Source organism: Salvelinus fontinalis, chromosome 4, assembly GCF_029448725.1.
Source record: "Salvelinus fontinalis isolate EN_2023a chromosome 4, ASM2944872v1, whole genome shotgun sequence".
Taxonomy (NCBI): Eukaryota; Metazoa; Chordata; class Actinopteri; order Salmoniformes; family Salmonidae; genus Salvelinus; species Salvelinus fontinalis.
This window is the reverse complement of record NC_074668.1, coordinates 66195554-66218868: the sequence shown is the minus strand read 5'-3', so window position 1 is coordinate 66218868 and position 23315 is coordinate 66195554. Positions and strand designations below refer to the sequence as shown.

The window sequence follows — 23315 nt, the reverse complement described above, 5'->3', positions numbered from 1 at the left end:
TATGCTACTATTCAGACATTATGCTGAATTTTGTACAGCACAGGAGCTTGTACTTACAGCTACATTCTTACATACACAGTACACACACACTCCCCACTTGACATTATCGCACGCACGCGCACTAACAGAAACAGACATGCATGTTGTCCTATAAATAGTTAATGGGAACTGTCTCTGTCCCTGCCTCGTTCCCCTTTTCCCTCTCATACATATCACACCTCCTCTCTCAACTAAACATACAGTACCTTTTCATCCATTATGTCCATTGTTTGAGCATTCCCGTCATCTGACCTCAGCTGTCACAAGCTTCTTCTGTGTTCCCTTCAAGCCTCTTCCTTCCTGCAGAGATAGAACAGATATATTACTCAGGCAATCAACAGTCTGAGTTCAAAGGCCAAGACACATCAATCAAATCCATCCTGGTATTAAAAAGATTTAGGATCCAGATGCAGTCACAATACAATGCAACCCCTCACGTTATATTATCTCACTCCACTATTCTTATCTTATCCCCTATATGTCATTACATGAATTTACTATTTAATGTCCCTTTACTACCCAGGGGCGTTTCTAGGATTTGAAGACATTAGGGGCTTAGCCCAAAGCCAGTAGGGGGGTCCAGGGGCATTATCCCCCAGCAAAAATCTAAGGAATTTGAACAGCTAAATGCATTAATTTGGTGCACTTTGAGATTAATATTGAGAGATTAGAACATTGAGAGAATCTATATTTTTCTGGTAACTTGCACCTTCCCACCTGCCACAGGGTCTCTCTACTCTGGAACACATACATCTACAGTGTATTGCCAAAAACCACTAAGACAAAACTGACTAAAGTCCCACAGTACCCAAACACTTTTTCTATCTCACTCACACACACGCACACGCACACGCACACGCACACGCACACGCACACGCACACACACACACACACACACACACACTGCATTCATTATAATCCATAGGGAAGCTTTAAGTGATAGTCTACTGTGTGCTCACCCCTCCTCTAGCTCTCTCCATCACTTTCTATGTGTCGTCTGTTGCTGTTTCTTAGTATTCTATGTTGCTGTCTTTTGTCTACCCTCCTCTCTTATCCTGTCCTGGTTGTAAAAAGTGTTAAAGTAAACAATTATTTTAATAGTAATTTCACAGGACTTTTCACCTTACCCGCAAATTCTTTGTAAGCCATGTTTTATTTTTTCACTGTCTGTATTTCACTTCTTATCATTTGTGCAAATAAATAAAACCAATTAGATTCTTTAGAGCAGCTTGAAGTGATACAGTCTACTGTGTGCTCAATCCACCTGCCCTCTTCTGTTACTTTCTATGTCTCTTGTCTGTTGCTGTCTGTGTCTTGTTTGTTACCATCTCCCTTGTCTATCCTCTTCTGTTATGGCCTGTTCTGTTCTTCTGGTGTCTCTCTTCATCATATCCTATTCTTCTGTTGCTGTCTCTGTGTCTTGTCTGGTGTCTCTCTGCACCATCTACTTTTCTGTTGCTGTCTCTGTGTCTTGTTTGGTGTGTTTCTTTAGTTTTGCAATCCAAAACGGTCAAGGGGATACTGGGGTAGCTTAACTTGTTTTGGGCCTGTGACCAGGTCACCTAAATCATCCTCTTCCCTACCATTTGCCACTGGCTGCTGCTGTTCTAATTGCTCCACTGGCCTGCTGTTCTCATCTGTCGTCCTCCTCCTATCTGAAAGGTAGCAAGGTGCAGCATGTCATTAGTTCGTTTTGAAGGGTGACTGCACTTCCTGATTTGGCCTTGTTTTAGATTTGGTTCAATAAGAAATGCTAGTGGCCATGACTGAATTCAAATGTGAGTTGCTTTTGGGGTGTGGTTTGATGTGGGTGTATCGTGTGTATGTTCACAGGTGGAAAGAATTAGCCAAATTATATTGCCAATTAGCTTTAGCCGGCTGGTGTGTGACCTGACTTTGGATAGCTTATCTCCGGGGCTAGTTATGGACAGTAAATAAATGACACAACGTAAATGAGAGAATATTTTCATGCCTAAAATCTAAAACAAGAACTTTTAGTATTCTCATGGAATGCTTTTAACATTTGTATTTGAATTTCTATAATTTATAGTTGGTTTGAGGTTTGAAATTTGGAGCTATTGGAATTTTAACATATTGTCCCATGTACATTGTGTAATTTACAGAGCCATATCCAAAGTCAAACTGAATTTACCACAGGCATTATGATCGGGTCGCATGCAGGTGCACTCAGAATTGATTTTTACTTGTGTCCTGCCAGCTGTGGGCAGGATTGAAACAAACCCAACCTTAATTTACATTGTGATGCAGTCACAACCACAAGTCTCACAAAACTCAGTTTTGGACAAGACTGACTTTATGACCAAAATTATCCTATTTACATTTGTAGTTCATTTTGACAGTAGAGTAAATGTTTCTGACTCATATATTCTTATGGGCAGTTGCTATTTAAAGTTAGTTTAAAGTTATGACCGGGCAACTGTAAATAAAAATGCAAGTGTCCGCATAACAGCACAGCACAACTCCAAACATGACAGATAAGAAACTACACTGCTCAAAAAAATAAAGGGAACACTTAAACAACACAATGTAACTCCAAGTCAATCACACTTCTGTGAAATCAAACTGTCCAATTAGGAAGCAACACTGATTGACAAAAAATTTCAAATGCTGTTGTGCAAATGGAATAGACAAAAGGTGGAAATTATAGGCAATTAGCAAGACACCCCCAAAAAAGGAGTGATTCTGCAGGTCGTGACCACAGACAACTTCTCAGTTCCTATGCTTCCTGGCTGATGTTTTGGTCACTTTTGAATGCTGGCGGTGCTCTCACTCTGGTGGTAGCATGAGACGGAGTCTACAACCCACACAAGTGGCTCAGGTAGTGCAGTTCATCCAGGATGGCACATCAATGCGAGCTGTGGCAAAAATGTTTGCTGTGTCTGTCAGCGTATTGTCCAGAGCATGGAGGTGCTACCAGGAGACAGACCAGTACATCAGGAGACGTGGAGGAGGCCGTAGGAGGGCAACAACCCACCAGCAGGACCGCTACCTCCGCCTTTGTGCAAGGAGGTGCACTGCCAGAGCCCTGCAAAATGACCTCCAGCAGGCCACAAATGTGCATGTGTCAGCAAATGGTCTCACAAGGGGTCTGAGGATCTCATCTCGGTACCTAATGGCAGTCAGGCTACCTCTGGCGAGCACATGGAGGGCTGTGCGGCCCCACATTTATTTACTGTCCATAACTAGCCCCGGAGATTAGCTATCCAAAGTCAGGTCACACACCAGCCGGCTAAAGCTAATTGGCAATATAATTTGGCTAATTCTTTCCACCTGTGAACATACACACGATACACCCACATCAAACCACACCCCAAAAGCAACTCACATTAGAATTCATTCATGGCCACTAGCATTTCTTATTGAACCAAATCTATAACAAGGTCAAATCTGGAAGTGCAGTCACCCTTCAAAACGAACTAATGACATGCTGCACCTTGCTGCCTTTCAGATAGGAGGAGGACGACAGATGAGAACAGCAGGCCAGTGGAGCAATTAGAACTGAGAAGTGGTCTGTGGTCACCACCTGCAGAATCACTCCTTTTTTGGGGGTGTCTTGCTAATTGCCTATAATTTCCACCTTTTGTCTATTCCATTTGCACAACAGCATGTCAAATGTATTGTCGATCAGTGTTGCTTCCTAAGTGTACAGTTTGATTTCATAGAAGTGTGATTGACTTGGAGTTACATTGTGTTGTTTAAGTGTTCCCTTTATTTTTTTTGAGCAGTGTACATAGCCCATAGGCCAGGGATGGGCAACTCCAGTCCTCGTGGGCTGGAGTGGAGTCACACTTTCACCCCATCCCAGGCAAACACAGCTGATTAAATAGTTACATAGCCTATATGGAAATAACAGACATGAGCCAAGCATTTTTACCTGTAGAATGGAATAGGTTATAAGACTTCTATGATTCATTTCATTTAGTCAGTTCTATCACCTCTTCATTGCTTATCTTAAATAAGATGAAATATAATGTTGTAGTAAAGTTCAGCTTCAGTTCACAGGGAGGCACTGTGTCACTTTCAGAAGATATGGGGTGTGTTTCAGTTGTAAGGCTAAAGCAAACAACTGTAGACTAAAGTCGAGGAGTGAAGTTGGGAGATGTGCATCTGCAACAGCCGTAAGTCGGACACTAATGTGGTTTTCCAACCGCAAGCCTCAGATCAACATGGCTGTGTTGCCATTGTTAATAAAAGTTTTTCTTTATAATGGGAAAATAAACATAACTCCAATCCCCATATTACAAACTCACAAACTGAAATCATACAGTGTGTATAGTACAGTATATATAGTATGTATAGTATAGTATGTAAATTGTGTAAGGTATAGTATATGTATAGTGTGTATAGTATAGTATGTATAGTATGTATAGTATATATAGTGCGTATAGTATAGTATATATACTGTGTATAGTATGTATAGTGTGTATACTATAGCATGTATAGTATGTGTAACCGATGTGAAATGGCTAGCTAGGTAGCGGTGGTGCGCGCTAGCAGCCTTTCAGTCGGTGACGTCACTTGTTCTGAAACCTTGAAGTAGTGGTTCCCCTTGCTCTGCAAGGGCTGCGGCTTTTGTGGAGTGATGGGTAACGACGCTTCGTGGGTGACTGTTGTTGATGTGTGCAGAGGGTCCCTGGTTCGCGCCCGGGACGGACGTAAAGTTATATTGTTACATTGATGCTGTTGACCCGGATCACTGGTTGCTGCGGAAAAGGAGGAGGTCGAAAGGAGGGTGAATGTAACCGATGTGAAATGGCTAGCTAGGTAGCGGTGGTGCGCGCTAGCAGCCTTTCAGTCGGTGACGTCACTTGCTCTGAAACCTTGAAGTAGTGGTTCCCCTTGCTCTGCAAGGGCCGCGGCCTTTGTGGAGCGATGGGTAACGATGCTTCGTGGGTGACTGTTGTTGATGTGTGCAGAGGGTCCCTGGTTCGCGCGAGGGGACGGACTAAAGTTATACTGTTACATATGTATAGTTAGGAACAGGCAGTTAGGATGGCAAAGGCTAGCTTTTTCAAACATAAATTTGCATCCTGTAGCACAAACTCCAAAAAGTTCTGGGACACTATAAAGTCCATGGAGAAAAAGAGCACCTCCTCCCAGCTGCCCACTGCACTGAGGCTAGGAAATACTGTCACCACCGATAAATCTACGAAAATCGAAAATTTCAATAAGCATTTTTCTACGGCTGGCCATGCTTTCCACCTGGCTTCCCCTAGCCCGGTCAACAGCTCAGCACCCCCCACAGCAACTTGCCCAAGCCTCCCCCACTTCTCCTTCACCCAAATTCAGATAGCTGATGTTCTGAAAGAGCTGCAAAATCTGGACCCCTACAAATCAGCTGGGCTAGACAATCTGTACCCTCTCTTTCTAAAATTATCCGTCGCAATTGAAGCAACCCCTATTACTAGCCTGTCAAACCTCTCTTTCGTATCGTCTGAAATCCCCAAAGATTGGAAAAATACCGCGGTCATCCCCCCCACAAAGGGGGAGACACTCTAGGCCCAAAATGTTACAGACCTATATCTATCCTACCCTGCCTTTCTAAAGTCTTCGAAAGCCAAGTTAACAAACAGATTACAGACCATTTTGAATCCCACCGTACGTTCTCTGCTATGCAATCTGGTTTCCTCAGACACGCTCAAGGTCCTAAACAATATCATAACCGCCATCAATAAAAGATAATACTGTGCAGCCGTCTTCATCGACGTGGCCAATGCTTTCGACTATGTCAATCACCATATTATTATCAGCAGACTCAATAGCCTTGGTTTCTCAAATGACTGTCTCGCCTGTTTCACCAACTACTTCTCAGATAGAGTTCAGTGTGTCAAATTGGAGGGCCTGTTGTCCGGACCTCTGGCAGTCTCTATGGGGGTGCCACAGGGTTCAATTCTCGGGCCGACTCTCTTCTCTGTATACATCAGTGATGTCGCTCTTGCTGCTGGTGATTCTCTGATCCATCTCTACACAGACGACACCATTCTGTATACTTCTGGCCCTTCATTGGACACCGTGTTAACAAACCTCCAGACGAGCTTCAATGCCATACAGCACTCCTTCTGTGGCCTCCAACTGCTCTGAAATGCAAGTAAAACTAAATGCATTCTCTTCAACCAATTGCTGCCCGCACCCGCCCGCCCGTCTAGCATCACTACTCTGGACGGTTCTGACTTAGAATATGTGGACAACTACGAATACCTGGTGTCTGGTTACTGTAAACTCTCCTTCCAGACTCACTTTAAGCCCAAAAGAATACATATAAAAATCGAACTAACGTGTCTATATCTTAGCCTACAATTCAGGGTTTCGAATTTGGCCTGTGGGTGATTTTATTTGGCCCAAGTTTTCTGAGAAAAATATTTATATTTTTAAATTGCCGCCTATTGGGGAAGATAAAAGACTATAAAATCACCAGGAAATCTCAAAGTGATTTTCATTTAGGAAATCTGTTCCCAAGTATTCCCACGCATAAATAGAGGCACATACAGTGCCTTCAGAAAGTATTCATACCCCTTGACTTATTTCACATTTTGTTTCGTTACAGCCTGAATTCAAAAATGATTAAAAGAAATGTTTTCTTACCCATCTACACACAATTCCCCATAATGACAAAGTGAAAACATCTTTTAAGACATTTTAGTATATTTATTGAAAATTAAATACAGAAATATCATATTTACATAAGTATTCACACCCTTGAGTCAATACATTAAAATCACCTTTGGCAGCAATTACAGCTGTGAGTCTTTCTGGGTAAGTCTCTAAGAGTTATTATTTTTGTTATTCTTCAAGGTCTGTCAAGTTGGTTGTTGATCATTGCTAGACAGACATTTTCAAGTCTTGCCATATATTTTCAAGCCGATTTAAGTAAAAACTGTAACCAGGCCACTCAGGAACATTCAATGTCATCTTGGTAAGCAACTCCAGTGTATATTTGGCCTTGTGTTTTAGGTTATTGTCCTGCTGAAAGGTACATTCGTCTCCCAGTGTCTGTTGGAAAGCAGACTGAACCAGGTTTTCCTCTAGGATTTGGCCTTTGCTTAGCTCCATTCTGTTTCTTTTTATCCTAAAAAACTCCCTAGTCCTTACCCATAATATGATGCAGCCACCACCATGGTTGAAAATATGAAGATTGGTATGCATGTTTTGGAATATTTTTTATTCTGTACAGGCATCCTTCTTTTCACTCTGCTATTTAGGCTTATATTGTGGCGTAACTACAATGTTGTTGATCCATCCTCAGTTTTCTCCTATCACAGCCATTAAACTGTGTAACTCTTTGAAAGTTACCATTGTGGCCTCATGGTGAAATCCCCTGAACGGTTTCCTTCTTCTATGGCAACTGAGTTAGGAAGGACGCCTGTATCTTTGTTGTGACTGGGTGTATTGATACACAATCCAAAGTGTAATTAATAACTTCACCATGTTCAAAGGGATATTCAATGTCTGCATTTTTTCTTTTGACCTATCTCTCAACCAATAGGTGCCCTTCTTTGCGAGGCATTGGAAAACCTCCCTGCCTTTGTGGTTGAATTAGTGTTTGAAATTCTGAGAGACCTTACAGATAATTGTACAGTGCCTTCGGAAAGTATTCAGACTCCTTGACTTTTTCCACATTGTTACGTTACAACCTTATTCTAAAAAATGATTGCCCCAAAGCCACTCTTGCGATGTCTTGGCTGTGTGCTTAGGGTTATTGTCCTGTTGGAAGGTAAACCTTCGCTCCCAGTCTGAGATCCTGAGCTCTCTGGAGCAGGTTTTCAAAGAGGATCTCTCTATACTTTGCTCCTTTCATCTTTGCCTCGATTCCTGACTAGTCTCCCAGTCCCTGCTGCTGAAAAACATCCCCACAGCATGCCGCCACAACCATGCTTCACCGTAGGGATGGTGCCAGATTTCCTCCAGACGTGACGCTTGTCATTCAGGCAAAATAGTTCAATCTTGGTTTCATCAAACCAGAGAATCTACTTTCTCATGGTCTGAGAGTCTTTAGATGCCTCTTGGCAAACTCCAAGCGGGCTGTCATGTGCTTTTTACTGAGGAATGGCTTCTGTCTGGCCACTCTACCATAAGGGCCTGATTGGTGGAGTGCTGCAGAGATGGTTGTTCTTCTGAAAGGTTCTCCCATCTCCATAGAGGAACTCTGGAGCTCTGACAGAGTGACAATTGGGTTCTTGGTCACCTCCCAGACCAAGGCCCTTCTCCCCCGATTGCTCAGTTTAAGAACTATGGAGGCCACTATGTTCTTGGGGGCCTTCAATGCAGCAGAAATATTTTGGTACCCTTCCTCGGATCTGTGCCTCGACACAATCCTGTCTTGGAGCTCTACGGACAATTCCTTCGACCTCATGGCTTGGTTTTTGCTCTGAGATGTACTGTCAACTGTGGGACCTTATATACACAGGTGTGTGCCTTTCCAAATCATGTCCAATCAATTGAATTTACCACAGGTGGACTCCAATCAAGTTGTAGAAACATCAAGGATGATCAATGGAAACAGGATGCACCTGAGCTCAATTTTGAGTCTCATAGCAAAGGGTCTGAAAACTTGTATAAATAAGGTATTTCAGTTTCTTATTTTTAATACATTTGCAAAAATTTCTACAAACCTTTTTTCACTTTGTCATTATGGGGTATTGTGTGTAGATTGCTGAAAAAAGTATAATATTTAATCAATTTTAGAATAAGGCTGTAACGTAACAAAATGTGGAAAAATTCAAGGGGTCTGAATACTTTCCCAAGGCACCATATGTGTGGGGTAAATAGATGAGGTAGTCATTCAAAAATCATGTTAAATTATTATTGTATGGAGTGAGTCCATGCAATTTACTGTGGCTTGTTATGCACATTTTTACTCTTAAACTTATTAAGGCTTGCCATAACAAAGGGGGTTGAATACACAAAATCCAAATGTAATACATTTTGAATTCATGCTGTAATACAACAAAATGTAGAATAAATCAAGGGGGTGTGAATACTCTCTGGAGGCACGGTATGTGATCGTTTCTTATTGTAATCAAGGTTTGAAATTATTTTTTTGTCAAATACTATGTTTGGGATTCTTGCTGTCAATTTGCAGTGTACAATTTATTTATAACTACGTTCCGGCCCCCCGACCATCCGCTCAAGGAAAAATCGGTCCACGGCTGAATGTAATTGTGGACGCCTGGCCTACATGTAATCTTAAGCCATCATTATATTCATAGACCGGTAGTGTCATACATTACTAAAACTGAAAGTGTGCTGGATTAATTCACCAGATGTAGCCTAGAATGCCATAGAGTGTATGAGGATTATGTCATCATCAAGAGTTTATTAATGCAACATTTAACATCCACCACTGCAGCGTCAAAGACTAAAATCATCCTGCCAAGTGCCAAACAAAGGATTCCCTGGACATTGGGTCAATTCAGCGAATGCCCTTCTTTTGATTAGGATGAAAACGAGAAATCAGTCTACAAGGTACAGACTGCCAAACAAGTCGAATTGGTCGGTTTCATTTTTTGTAGTGAATACTTATATTGTAGTCTATAGAGAGCAATAGTAATGATTCATTGGGCAAAGCTTATGAGAAAATTTAGTTTTAGTATATTTTTTTAGATAAACGCAGAAAACAAGGCCTGTGGTAAACACAGGCTTAGAAGATTTTTACATTTTATTCTATGAGATAATCTCACTTTTTGTGAATTTTGAATCATGTACATTATAAACAAATACATTCATAAAGGTCATGTTAACTGACGAATAAATCAAATCAAATTTTATTGGTCACATACACATGGTTATCAGATGTTAATGCGAGTGTAGCAAAATGCGTGTGCTTGTAGTTCCAACAGTGCAGTAATATCTAACAAGTAATCTAACTATTCCCAACAACTACCTAATACCCACATTTAACAAGTTATCTAACAATTCCCCAACAACTACCTAATACACACAAATCTAAAGGGGTGAATGAGAATATGTACATATAAGTATATAGAACAAAATATATAAGTTCTCTTAAGCCTGTGTTACCTCCGACCTTATTTTTGGTGTTTATTATTACAAACTGGTAAGCTCTATGACGGGTTAGACTAATGATTTAAATACACACTAGATGACTAACAGGGGGGCGCTGTTTTGAAGATACAAATATTTTGGAATATTTTATAACGCATTTATTTGTTTTTGCCACGTTAATTCTATTACAGACACCTTAATGCATACTTTTGAATCATATTATGTGAGCTAAGCATACAAATAAAAAATGAAAATATTTAAAAACATTTTCCTTAAAGTATAATTTTATGTGTATAATATGTCACTGTCCCCACTGCAACAAAACACTTAAATACATGTAATTTTGTCCTTGAAAGATTTAAATGAAATACTGAAGAATTCTATTTATAACTATGGAACTACTGCTTTTCTGAAGAGTGCCAATATGGCTTCAAAGTCTTTCATTGGCCAATACATAGCATCAGCAATCCAGGGTTTATATAAATCATTGGTTTAGACTACTGAGCCTACAAGACAGGTAGCACTGTGTGGTATGCAGTTCTGTGAAAACTCGAGTCCCGTGAGTCACATGTACATGATGACAGGAATTTCACTACATTCTCTCCTGCTATGAGGCAAGAATATGACACAGCAGACTGGTCTCGTAGACTAGACGTAACATAGTAAATGTAAATCTAGGTCACACAAATCAATATGATATGTTACGTTTGGTATAGTGAAAGAGATGGAGACCCGCACACTGTCGAAAAAAGGAATAAATCCAAAACGGAGGCTTGAATGCAAAATAAAGACGTTTATTAGAACATCATGGTTCCCAAATAAATTAAAGGTATATTTACACTGAGAATGGCTTAGGCTGAAACTTTTGTGTTTTGTTTTCCCTTTTCATTTATGCACTTTCTTGCACTATGAATAACCTCAACCAATGAAAAACTAAAGGAGGGTGGTTGGTCGGGGTGGATGGGTGGGAATATAATGTGAATGTGTTCGAATCTCGTCACGGACTACTTTAGCATTTTAACTAATTAGTAACTTCCCCTAACCTTAACACTTTTAGCGAACCCTTCCCCTAACATAACTCTTCATTTATTTAATTTATTTCATTCATTTCATTTAAGTCATTTAGCAGACGCTCTTATCCAGAGCGACTTACAAATTGGTGCATTCACCTAATGACATCCAGTGGAACAGCCACTTTACAATAGTGCATCTAAATCTTTTAAGGGGGGGGGCGGGGGGGGGCAGAAGGATTGCTTTATCCTACAAAAGTAGGATAAACAAACTACAAACTCTTCCCTAACCCTTTAACCTAACTTTCAACCTTAACACCTAGAGCTAGCTAATGTTAAACATTTAATTTATTGTGTAACATATATGTTTTGGAAATTCAGAACATATTGTACCAATCACAATTTGTAACATATTGTAACGACCCTGAGTTTATAAGCGTGGATATCGACTCTGCCGCTTGAGCATGCTTTTGTGGCACAGTCAATAGCGCGCTGGACTTCGGGCTAGAAGGTCAAGGGTTTGAGACCTGCGCCCTGCCTGTTTCATTACAATATGGTACAAATTTAAATTTGTAATATGTCATATTAATAGTAATTTGTAACATATCATACGAAATGGATGATGGACATCCACAAATGAATACTTCCCATACGAAATGTAACATGTCATACTAAATTAATGAAATGTCTGGCGTTAACGTACAGAATAATACGAAATGCTCTGAGACCACGTTGGACACAGTGCGGTTCAGACTTTTAGGAAATTAGAAAAGTAGACCTACTTTATAGTAAATTAAGCTGCACCAAACACCGCCTATTGACCTTCAATAATAAAAATAACTAGTGGTGAAGTTTTAATCATACATTGAAGTTGTTACAAAACAGTAGCCTAATCAACAATAGAAAGGAATCATAGCAACTTGAATACATTTTCTTTCATGATTGACGTACTGTTATGCATTTGTTTACTGTCATTTGTGGCATTAACTGTTGTATAGACTATAATTTCGTTTTGGGTTTAAAGTAAAATCATAATTGTATTGTTAACTTACCTTAAAAGAAAAAAACGTTGTAAGGACGGCAACACGACCTGACCACAGGAAAACACACAGATACAGTAATAATTTCCCGACAGGCAATTGGTTACAGGGAAACCTGAGGCACTGCGATTGGTGAGAAAGAACATGCCGCTTCCCTATTGGTTAGAATCACGTATCTTTACAGGAAGGAAGTAGTTGACTGTTTTTGTTGCTTGACTGGAAGGAAATATTTGTCGGAACTGATCCTTTACTGCTGTAGCCATTTGCTTGCAACTGTGTAGCCAACGACAATGTTGAAATTATATAATTGCATGTACCCACTGAACATGACACTAAAGGCAAAATGAATTGACTGAGAAGCAATTTACCAAATAAGAAACAGGTTATTTTGTTTAGGCCTATATAGATATAGGTACTGTTATTTCATGTTTTTGGAACCAGGGCCATGGGTGATGTTATTCATTTGCCTGGTTTAAATGTTGTTAACATGTATATTCCTTCCTCGAAGTAATCACTGAGCCATTTGAATGTATGGGGGGTTCCTTACGTGCACATCCAAATTGTCAGACAAGTGATTATTTCAGAGAAGATAGGCCACATTTATTAACAAAGAAATACATGTTCACTTTCAAAGGAAATACCTATGTTACAGACTGAAACTATGGCAACTGCTTGGGGACAAAAACAGGCCAGATGGAGCCTATAAACAGAATAGAAAAGATTCACATAAAAAACTAAAATGACGTGAGCAAGACCCACATAAGGTCTGAAAGTAAACTGTCGGTCTTATCTAGGCATGACAGGAAATGGCCTCACTATTAATCAGAGAGCCCCTTCCAAGAAAATTCGGACAGGTGAAGTCAAGACAGACTTGAGCCCTCTCTTCTTCTCTCAGAATCTGATATGCCAGCGCTTCACAGTGTGCAAAGCTAAAATATCACTATCGATTAATAAACCCTAGTGATGAAATATATCTGTAGTGCTGTGTTATTGTCAAACACCCACACACATTAAACATGTTAGACAACTGTTCATCCCCAAGTATCCTCTTTGATCACAGCAGCAAGATTGTAATCATCACAAACACATTCTCTCTATTTCACTGCTGGGGGTGTTCCATTAACAATTGTGATTACCTTTGTGCAAAGGAAGGAACAAATTATTTTCAATAATTTTCATGATATAGACAATTTTTACTTTGTGGTTGTGGAATCCAGTGAAAACCGTTTATCGTCCACGCTGGCTTGAAAATAACCGCACCAGTTCAAGCACCGCCTTCGCCCAATCTTGATTCGTCCAAATAATCAATGATGAAAACCTAACATCAGGAACTACCGCTGCTAGTAATAACAACATTCTATGTGAGCCTTGACAATTTCTCGCCGTTTCATCTGTCCAAGAGAGATTATGCCGCTTTCACATGCTAGTTGGAATTAGGAAACTCATACATTTCCGATTTGCCAATTCGTAGAAAATTTCCCAGTTTCCTAGTTGTCATGTCAATATTTGAAATAGACAAGACGGCGACGTATACATCGTTAGATTACTTAATGTAGCAAAACATTTATTTTAATAATGGAGCATTTTCGCACCACTTGCAATTGGACACAGACATTTTAGAAGATACGTTTGTCCGAATCGAGAACGAAGATAGTGTCACCAAGTTAAAGTTGCTCGAAAATTATCTAAGCTACACCAAACAGTACCCAACCTGTAACTCCCAGTAATGGATACCAAAAGCATCTGGTTAAATCACAATATCTGGTGTAACAATCTATAGTTACAATATGTAGCTCCATCCTTTATCGAAATGTAACAGTCAGACTGCAACCATTGTTTCAATATTTTCAATAAGGTGACTAAAAACGAAATAATGTATACCGATGTGTTTAAGTACTATGCAATATATTTAAATAACTACATTTTGCTATGTAACTACTGTGTAAAAAAAGTGCCATGTATGTAAAATATGAGTCATACGTAAATATAACAACAAATGCTGTAAGAAGAGGGGATGGGTCAATAAAAATACATTTAAAAAGATGAGTGAAATCATAGGTCTGTCAAACATCTAGCTGTTATTACTCATTTGTTATTCAGTTTGATATCCAAGTGAAGAATTTAACATCGGAGTGGTGGTTGTGCAAGTGTGTGTGGATTTGGTTCTCTAATGTTCAATCACTGCTCTGTAGTTTACTTTCCTTGCAGACAGATTCATATTTACAGTGACAGCATGAATACTGTAAGATAGTTTGAACACATACTACAGACACACAAATAAACTAGCAATATATAATAATATTATTATTATATTCCATTTAGCAGATGCTTTTATCCAACGCGACTTGCAGTCATGTGTGCATATATTTCACGTCTGGGTAGCCCCGGGAAACAAACCCACAACCCTGGCGTTGCTAACGCCATGACCTACCAACTCAGCCATATAGGGCCACAACAACGGCACACGATAATGAACACAAAATACTACCAAGTGCTGTCACTGTAGACATAAAAAAAAAAAAGGTTACTCTGTGGCTGCCGACCAAAACCAGATAACTATAGTAACAGGGTATCCCTGTCTGTTCACTTTAATGAAGAACACATGACATCATGAGGCTTTAGAGTAGACCGACAGTGATGTTATATTACAAACACATACACCTCAACACATACACACAAAAACTCATTCATAATACACAAAGGAGAAGTCATAAACTGCTCTCCTACAATAATCACCAATAGGTAGGGTGGAGCTTCTGTGATTGATATGTTTGACAAATTTGAGAGAATCTTTGTCCCTGTAGACAAGAGCCAGGGAGTTCTCCTCTGGATACACCATCAGGAGCTGCGGACAGGAGGACACCGATGAGAAATGACAACCATGACAATCACAGGAATCGAGTTGATCAGTTGCCATTTGAACAGTGACATCACTCACCTCCTCATCCTCTTCATTAGCAACATAAGAGGTGAAGCCCCCAAACTCGGTCTGCCAGTCTGAAAAATAAAAAGACAGTTATCACACTTTGGATTTGATATTGTGTATGATAACATTCACACTTACAATTTTTAAAATAGTTCCCAAACTATGATTCTAACCTACATTGTGTGTCTGTGTGATTAGGCATGAGTGTCTGATTAAGCGTGTGAGTGTGATAAAGCGTGTGAGTGTAATTAAGCTTGTGTGTGACTGACCAGGACAGCTCAGGGGCAGCAGTAGGTCAAGGCCGTACTCTGCTCTTGATGCGTCTCCATCGTGCAGTAGTGTGTAGTCCCCGTGAGCCCAGCGACGCAGTTCTCCAACACACACCGGAGTGCTCAGCTCTTGAGAATACACACAGAGGGGTCAACACATACTTACAAAGGCATATTCAGTCCCGAGGAAGTACAGAAAGGTCAAGGCTCACAAACACACATATCTGAGGATACACACAGGGGTCAACACACACACGAACCCACACATACACTACCGGTCAAAAGTTTTAGAACACCTACTCATTCAATGGTTTTTCTTTATTTGTACTATTTTCTACATTGTAGAACAATAGTGAAGACATCAAAACTATGAAATAACACATATGGAATCATGTGGTAACCAAAAAAGTGTTAAACAAATATAAATATATTTTATATCTGAGATTCTTCAAATAGCCACCCTTTGTCTTGATGACAGCTTTGTACACTCTTGGTATTCTCTCAACCAGTTTCATGGGGTAATCACCTGGAATGCATTTCAATTAACAGGTGTGCCTTCTTAAAAGTTACTTTGTGGAATTTCTTTCCTTCTTAATATGTTCGAGCCAATCAGTTGTGATGTGACAAGGTAGGGGGGTATACAGAAGATAGTCCTATTTGGTAAAATACGAAGTCCATATTATGCCAAGAACAGCTCAAATAAGCAAAGAGAAACGACAGTCCATCATTACTTTAAGACATGAAGGTCAGTCCATACAGAAAATTTCAAGAACTTTGAACGTTTCTTCAAGTGCAGTCGCAAAAACCATCAAGCGCTATGATGAAACTGGCTCTCATGAGGACTGCCACAGGAATGGAAGGCCCAGAGTTACCTCTGCTGCAGAGGATAAGAACATTAGAGTTACCAGCCTCAGAAATTGCAGCCCAAATAAATGCTTCACAGAGTTCAAGTAACAGACACATCTCAACATCAACTGTTCAGAGGAGACTGTGTGAATCAGGCCTCCATGGTCAAATTGCTGCAAAGAAACCACTATTAAAGGACACCAATAAGAAGAAGAGACTTGCTTGGGCCAAGAAACACGAGCAATGGACATTAGACCGGTGGAAATTTGTCCATTGATCTGGAGTCCAAATTGGATCTTTTTGGTTCCAACTGCCGTGTTTTTGTGAGACGCAGAGTAGGTGAACGGATGATCTCCGCATGTGTGGTTCCCACCGTGAAGCATGGAGGAGGAGGTGTTATGGTGTGGGGGTGCTTTGCTGGTGACACTGTCAGTGATTTATATAGAATTCAAGGCTCACTTAACCAGCATGGCTACCACAGCATTCCGCAGCGATACACCATCCCATCTGGTTTGGGCTTAGTAGGACTATCATTTTTTTTTCAACAGGACAATGACCCAACACACCTCCAGGGTGTGTAAGGGCTAGTTTACCAAGAAGGAGTGATGGAGTGCTGCATCAGATGATGTGGCCTCCACAATCCACCGACTTCAACCCAATTGAGATGGTTTGGGATAAGTGGGACCGCAGAGTGAAGGAAAAGCAGCCAACAAGTGCTCAGCCTATGTGGGAACTCCTTCAAGACTGTTGGAAAAGCATTCCAGGTGAAGCTGGTTGGCAGAATGCCAAGAGTGTGCAAAGCTGTCATCAAGGCAAAGGGTGGCTATTTGAAGAATCTCAAATATAAAATATATTTTGATTTGTTTAACACTTTTTTGGTTACTACATGATTCCATATGTGTTATTTCATAGTTTTGACGTCTTCACTATTATTCTACAATGTAGAAAATAGTAAAAATAAAGAAAAACCATTGAAAACTTTTGACCGGTAGTGTACATACACAAACAAGCAACACACCTTTGTTATTCTTATTAGCTGATGGTGTGTACCCAGATGACCCTGTGGCTACTCTCTCTTCCTCATCTTCTTGGTCATTCTCTTCCTCCTTGTCTTCGTCACTAGGGCAGTCTCAGGCCAGTGAAGTTGGACAGAAGCAGGAAAAACACCTCCGAGCACAACAGCTCCCAGCATGCACTCACACACTGGGGGAAGGACTTTAACGAAGCCACTTCATAACATCTGCACAGACATACACAAAAATATTTACACACATCATATACATTTATAGCCATCATAACACGTTCGGGATCTCTCTCTCTCACTCACACAAACAAATTACTCGACAGGCTCACCTCCTGTTGGGAGGACCTTGCTTGGTCCACTGGACGTCAGTCAATCGCAGTGCTTCACTCACCTCCTTAAACTTCTCCTCCTGTAGAGAGAGACACTGTCAACCAGGAGAGAGGCAGCAGGAGAGATATGGAGAAATGAAGAGGTAGAGTAATTTTGTTACTTTGAGGAAATTCTTGAGCTGGATCTCAGAGCTGTCCTCGAACTCTTGCTGAACCTGTGACTGGTAGTCAACATCCAGATGCAGTGGATTCAGCCACTCTAGCAGCAGTGTCTCCTGTGAACAGACACACAAAATACACACTCAGGTAAAATGCACACACACACACATCCTTGTGACCACATCCTTGCTCTATGGCTGTGAGTTCACTGTTTCAGAACACACACACACTTACATCTCTGGGAAGGTGGGGGCTCCTTGGGAAGGGGGGCTCGGTGTGACGAGGGGGTCGCTCCAAAGACGGCCCGTGAAACCAGCCACTCAGAGAGAGACGACACTTATCCTCTGACAACACCTCTGCAACCTGGACAAACACACAGAGACAGCAATCCGTAGATTGCACTACTGCTACCTGGACAGGTGAGAGGTGTGAAATGTGTGGTTGTTATCCGGTGGTATAGGAAGAACTACCTGGTGGAAGGAAACGGGTGAAACCTCGAAGACAACCAGAGTGTTCCAGCTGGGCACCAGAGACTTCACCACACTATGGGGCTGGAAGTGATCTATGCACAAAGTAGATTATAAGTTAAAACACATTTTTTCACTCACGCCAATACACACACACACCAATACTTACCATCTGTGCTGAATAGATCCAGTGTTCCTCCATCGCTGCTCTCCCATGGAGGGACAAGGTAGAGGATGAAGGCAACACGCCTCCCCTCCAACTCATCATCATGACACAACAGAACATCTACCGACAGAGAGATAGAGAGGGCATTGATAAAGACAGATAATGTATATTTCATAATTAATTCCAGAAATATGCATGTCCATATAGACTAACTATGCAGTGGGTAGAACAGGATATCTTGTGGGGATAGCTCAGTGCTTCTGCTCTTTTCTAGAAGGAGCATGCTAATATTAAGGCTTGCTCATTGTTTTTTTGAAGAGTAGAGGTAAAAACATGTGACTCACCAGTGTATTGGTACTTGGCACAGGAAGTTTCCACTGTGGGCTCCAGTTCTACCCCCAACACTTCCCCCAGCCAGGATCGAAACCGCCCAAATAGTCCTGCCCTGAAAACACACACAAAGCTCAAAAACAGCCAAACTGAGAGAATGCACATGTAAAGAACATCACGCTGATTGCTTAGTGAGTACCGCTTTCCCCTGATTCAGTGCATACCGAGACTTGAACTCAAGACATCTGCCTCGCAAACACATGTGACCTCCATCCTGAAGCGGCTTACTCAGTCGTCCAAATGGAGACACTTGTGGAGGCATGCGCAAGTGGAGACATTTCAGGCTGAGGAATGAGTTACAGATCCCCGTCTGCTACACACACAAAGCAAACATGTTCTCTCTACCTCCCTAAATTGCTCTCACACACACACATACAAATTACCTCAAGCCTGTGATGTGAGGCTCTTTTCTCTTTTTCAGGTCGTCTGACTGTAAGAGAAATTGTCAATGAGTATCATAACTCCCAATGTCATAACTCCAAAAGGCAGAGTAAAGAAACATTATGAACAAGAAGCAACCTGTTTCAAAACTGTATTCCTATCAGTTTTTCTTTTTCACCTGATTAAATTTGTACAGGTCGTTGGACTTCTTATGGAAATTGAGGTCTAGAAGCTCCCTCTGTAGGTTCTCTGTAAATCTGTCACTCTGGATGAAGTTCCTGATGATGCAGTGAGGGAAAGGGTGGCAGTCCAGCTCCAAGCCCCCTTAAGAGGAACACAAGAGGATCACTCAATGACTGGTCTACCAATATAAAAAAAAGTTTTAACACTAATTATGACCAGCTGGCATCTCAGACATCTTCAACCTGACCCAGGCTGTAGTCCCCACCTGCTTTAAGGAGACCACCATCGTCCCAGTGGCCCAAATTACATGCCCAAATGACTATCGCCTCGTCGCACTCACATCGGTCATCATGAAGTGCTTTGAGAGGCTGGTCATGGCCCACACCAAGGCCAGCATGCCAGGCAGACTGGACCCACTCCAATTTGCCTACCGCTACAACAGATCCAAATCCATTTCCATCGCTATGCACACATCTGGACAAGAGGAACACCTATGTGAGAATGCTGTTCATTGATTACAGTTCAGCATTCAACACTATTGTTCCCTCAAAGCTCAACACCAAACTCAGAGCCCTGGGTCTGGACACCACCCTTTGCAACTGGATCCTGGACCTCCTGACGGGCAGACCACAGGCTGTGAGGATTGGCAACAACACCTCTTCCACACTGACCCGTAACACAGGGGCCCCACAGAGGTGTGCCCTCGGTCCTCTGCTGCAATCCCTGTTCACTCAGGACTGCGTGGCTTTGCACTCCATCAAGTTTGCTGACGACACCACGGTTGCAGGCCTGATAACAAACAATGACGAGTCAGCCTATGGGGAGGAGGTATGTGAATTGGCATTGTGGTGTCATGACAACAACCTCTCCCTCAATGTCAGCAAAACAAAGGAGTTTATTATTTTTTTATTTAACCAGGCAAGTCAGTTAAGAACAAATTCTTATTTACAATGATGGCCTTCTCAGGCCAAAAAGGAACGATGCTGGGCCAATTGCGCGCCACCCTACGGGACTCCCAATCACGGCCGGATGTGATACAGCCTGGATTGGAACCAGGTACTATAGTGATGCCACTTGCACTGATGCAGTGCCTTAGACCGCTGCGCCACTCAGGAGCCCAAAATTATTGACTTCAGGAAGCATAGGAGGGAACATGCCCTGAGCCACATCAATGGGACTGCAGTAGAGAGTGTCACTAGTTTTAAGTTCCTCAGCATCCACATCACAGAGGACTTGTCATGGATCAACAACACCACCACTCTTGTCAAGAGGGTGCAACAGCGTCTCTACTTCCTTAGGAGGCTGAAGAAATGTGGCATGCTGCTTAGGGTCCTCTCCAAATACTACCGCTGCACCATCAAGAGCGTCCTGACCAGTTGCATCACGGCCTAGTATGAGAATTTCTCCGTGCACTAATGCAAGACCCTCCAGCGGGTGGTGAAGATGGACCAGTACATCACTGGGACTGTGCTTCCACCCATCCAGGACATATACCCGAAAGGGTGTCTGAGGAAGGCACGCAGCATCATAAAGGACCCCACACACCCCAGCTACAAGGAGAAGGTATCGGAGCATGAGGTCTGATAGAAACGGTCACTGAGCTTGTTTGTATCTACAAGCCATCTGACTGCTGAACACTTGAACTGTTCTTATTCTCCGCATCATAGCACACATGCGCTCACTCATGCACAGACCCACACAGACATACACATATACAGTATTCAGAACCCTTGACTTTTCCCACATTTGGTTACGTTACAGCCTTATTCTAAAATGGATATTTTTTTTAAGCGAAAACAGGTTTTTAGAAATGTTTCCTAATTTATTAAAAATAAACAGAAATGCCTTATTTACATAACTATTCAGACCCTTTACTATGAGACTAGAAATTGAGTTCAAGTGCAGCTTGTTTCCATTGATCATCCTTGAGATGTTTCGACAACTTGGTTGGAGTCCCCCTGTGATAAATTCAATTGATTGGACATGATTTGGAAAGGCACACACCGGTCTATATAAGGTCCCAGAGTTGACAGTACATGTCAAAGCAAAAACCAAGTCATGAGGTTGAAGGAATTGTCCGTAGAGCACTGATACAGGATTGTGTCCAGGTACAGATCTGAGGAAGGGTACCAAAAAAAGTCTGCTGCATTGAAGGTCCCCAAGAACACAGTTGCCTCCATCATTCTAAAATGGAAGAAGTTTGGAACCACCAAGACACTTACTAAAGCTGGCCACCCAGCCAAACTGAGCAATCGGGAGAGAAGGGCCTTGGTCAGGGAGGTGACCAAGAACCTGATGGTTCCTCTGTACCTTAAGGACTCTGACCATGAGAAACAAGATTCTCTGGTCTGATGAAACCAAGATTTAACAATTTGGCCTGAATGCCAAGGGTCACATCTGGAGGAAACCTGGTACAATCCCTACGGTGAAGCATGATGGTGGCAGCATCTTACTGTGGGGATGTTTTTCAGCGGGAGTGACTGGGAGACTAGTCAGGATTGAGGGAAAGATGAATGGAGCTAAGTACAGAGATCCTTGATGAAAACCTGCTCCAGAGCGCTCAGGACCTCAGACTTCGAACAGGACAACGGCCCTAAGCACAACGCAGCAGTGGCTTTGGGACAAGTCTCTGAATGTCCTTGAGTGGCCCAGCCAGTCTGGACTTGAACCCGATCAAACATCTCTGGAGAGACCTGAAAATAGCTGTGCAGCAACGCTTTCCATCCAACCTGAGAGCTTGAGAGGATCTGCAGAAAAGAATGGGAGAAACTCCCCAAATAGAGGGGTGTGCCAAGCTTGTAGTGTCATACTCAAGAAGACTCAAGGCTGTAATCGCTGCCAAAGTTGCTTCAACAAAGTACTGAGTAACAAGTATGAATACTTATGTAGATGTGATATTTCAGTTAATTATTTTTAATACATTAGCAAAAATGTATAAAATTCTGTTTTTGCTTTGTCATTATGGGGTATTGTGTGTAGATTGATTAAATCGTTTTTCCCCCATCAATTTTGGAATAAGGCTGTAACGTAACAAAATGTGGAAAAAGTCTAGGGGTCAGAATACTTTCCGAATGCTACACACACACATCACAACTGCTGCTACCACACTTATTATACTGCTCAGCTTATACACTGCCCCCTCCCCAATACACGTGAAAATATTAGCTATAAATTGTGCCTTCCTGTATTATACTTAAGCTTAAAAAGTTATATACTACGGTGTCATTTACTTTAAGTTCGTAATCGTATCTTTGTGTTTTTGTTGCATTGTCTAGAAGGAACCTGAAAGTAAGCATTTCGTTGGATGATGTATACCATGCGTATCCCTTAGAAAATACTAATAAAAAAATGTACTTAATAAAAAGTGATAATGGTTGAGGTAGTTTGACCCACATCTTTTAGTGTTTTCAGATCAGTGGTCATGAAAGCAAAGTTGTGACTAAAGCTTTGCACTTGACTGACAATATTGATATGTAGAGTGACTAATAATGTATCGATCAAATAACCATCTATGTAACAAGACTAGCCAAAGCATGTGCTTGGTGTAAACACATGTAGCTAGTAGCAAGTAGCTGACCATGAGAGTACTGCGCTCGCTGCGACCATGCTTCCTTCACTCCCCTCTTCACATCTTCGTCCTCGAGTAGTGCAGAAAGTTCTGCTCTCTTTTCACGTTTCTTTCTCTTCTTTCCTTTCTCGCTATCACCTCGCTGTCGTTTACAATTCATTTCAGTATAAATGAGTCGCGGTTAAATTGCGTCATAAAAACGCAGCAGCACGTTAGTGGTTCCGAGTCTTTTCGATGAACCGGTTAATTTGGCTCATTACACTTAAAAGAGCCGGCTCACAAACGCTTTTCTTTCAAAATGATTAAAAATCGAGGGGTAGGGGGTACACTTTGATGTTCATCGATATTCATTGTCATATATGACAGCAGATCTCTTTGTTTCTTGGGAGCTAGAACTAGCATATTTCCTGTCCGAGTTTAAAAGTAAAGCATTTGCCACCATCTACTTCCATATGTCTAAAATAGAGGCTTCCAGGTTAGGCCATTTTGTGTCGT

General features: G+C 41.5%; 1 pseudogene; it reads right to left on the bottom strand.

Annotated features, from left to right (window-relative positions):
- Positions 1 to 245: 245 nt before the first annotated feature.
- LOC129854229 (prolyl 3-hydroxylase OGFOD1-like) lies at positions 246 to 23081 on the bottom strand (annotated as a pseudogene).
- Positions 23082 to 23315: the final 234 nt, after the last annotated feature.